The sequence below is a fragment of the Phalaenopsis equestris genome, unplaced genomic scaffold, assembly GCF_001263595.1.
Source record: "Phalaenopsis equestris unplaced genomic scaffold, ASM126359v1 Scaffold000076, whole genome shotgun sequence".
Lineage (NCBI taxonomy): Eukaryota > Viridiplantae > Streptophyta > Magnoliopsida > Asparagales > Orchidaceae > Phalaenopsis > Phalaenopsis equestris.
In genome coordinates, this window is record NW_018164518.1 from 73,641 (window position 1) to 75,980 (window position 2,340).

Here is a 2,340-nt window from a genome sequence, read left to right on the forward strand (position 1 = left end):
ATCCTTAGGAGATATTTGAATTTGGTGATAAACAGTATATCCATCCAGAAAACAAAAAGTGTTTATACTCAGCTAGTCTATCCAACATTTGTTCTAGAAAGGGTAATAAAAAATGATCTTTCCTAGTGGCAAGATTTAATTTTCTACAATCAATGCATATTCACCATCCTGTAACTTGTCTAGAGGTATTAACTCATTAAGTTCATTTACAGTTACAGTTACTCCTTTCTTAGGAACACAATGAATTGGACTAATCCATGCACTATCTGAAATAAGGTAGATAATTGTAGTATTTAGCCACTTTAAAATTTATTTCTTTACAACTTCTTTCATAACAAGATTCAATCTCCTTTGTGGATCAGCCTTGGGTTTACAGTTCTCTTCCATATTAATTTTATGCATACAAGCTGAAGGACTGATTCCTTTAATATAAGCAATTGTCCATCCAAAAGCTTTCTTAAAATTTTTCAAAATTTTCATCAATCTTTCTTCTTCTTCCATCGTTAATTTTGAGGAAATTATAACTGGTCTGGTGAACTAGAGGAATCTCCTAAAAAGACATATTTTAAATGATCATGAAGTAACTTCAACTTTAGGTCTGGAGGTTTTTCAATAAATGGACAAAATGATTTATCTTTGTCAATTGTGTCTAAAACTTCAAAACTTTCTCGAACATAGTTTGAATTTTCCTTAAAAAGATCTTCATATTGATTTAATTCCTCTTCTTGCTCATGTTCCAAATCTATTTCTTCAGATTTTTCTTCATAAGTAGTTCTAAAATGACATTCACTTAGATATCTTATAACATCCATCCTATAACATTCATCATCTTTACCTTTTGCAGAATATTTCATTGATTTTAAAATGTTAAAAGTAAACGTTTGATCATTGATGTGCATTGTTATTTCCCTTTATGTACATCTATCATTGCTCTTCCTGTGGCTAGGAAAGGTCTCCCCAAAATGATAGGTATCTCTTTATCTTTCTTCATATATAGCACAATGAAACAATAGGAAAGATAAATTGATCCACTTTCCCTAGGACATCTTCTATAACTCCTTTAGGATATGTTATTAATCTATCTATTATAAATCTTCTAGAAGCTCCTTTAGGGGTTACATCTACTAATCCCAATATTTTAAATTTTGATAATGACATAAGGTTGATGCTTTCTTCTAAATCACATAAAGCTTTCCCATAAAATCTATCTCTTATTGCACATGGAATTGTAAAGCTACCAGGATCTTTAAGCTTTTCAGGAAGCTTCTTCTGAATTATCGCACTGCACTCCTCACTAAGTGCAACAACCTCATTATCTTCAAACTTCCTTTCCTGTTGATAATATCCTTCATTAACTTTACATAGCACGACATTTGTTCTAAGGCTTCAACAAATGGAAATAAAAGAAGAAATCATTGTCAAACCAACAACATGTCTCAATTAAAACCAAAAGTAGTCTCAAAACAAAAAGATAAAAACTTATCTCAAGTCCTCCACCAAACTCTTGAAGTTCCTTTGATTCTTTTCTCTTTAAAATTACTTAAAATAAAATAACAAAAAGGATAAAATAAAAGTAAAAGTTGTGCCTGTAACTCCCCAAATGCGAACTTTCAAAACTTTCCAATACTTTCAAGAGCTCTTTCAAAGTCTCAATCTTCTTTCTTTTATAATTTTCCAAAAGGTGGCTTAGTTTCTCTTCAAAATATGTATAGATTTGATGTACTTCCCCAAGAGATGCATTCTTTCATGATAATTTTTGTCCACGGTGGTTATAACCAATATTAAGCCAATAGGTGCCTCAAAAACCTTTTCAAAATTTGCAGAAACCGAATTTACTGGTTCAATAATTTCAACTGCGCTTAAGCACGAGGTCTCTGGCGCTTACGCGCGGAAAGAGTTTAAGATAAGTTGTGCACTTTGTTTATTTTACTTTTTCTTGTCTCGTAAACTTTCATTTATATATAAATCCATGTGTAGCATATCTTGGCATATGTTCCAAGGCTTCAGTAAAAGAAATGTAACTTGGCATATATTTATGGCATTCAAAGTTTTTAATGATGTTTGAAAATTTACCATTTGTCCTAATGAATTCTCTTCAATCATGGAAATTGGTTGAAAAAAAATCATTCCAAATTGGCCTAACTTCTTTGAAATTGCAGCAACTTGATTTGCTAACATGGTAAATGCATCAATTTCATGAATATTGGCTACTTTCTTAGGATTTACCCTCTCAAAAGACCATTAAAAATTATTGGTAGTCATTTCTTCAAATTAAAGCATAAGCGTCATGAAATGGTTTTGACATCAATGAACCACCAGCAGCGACATCAATAATTGATC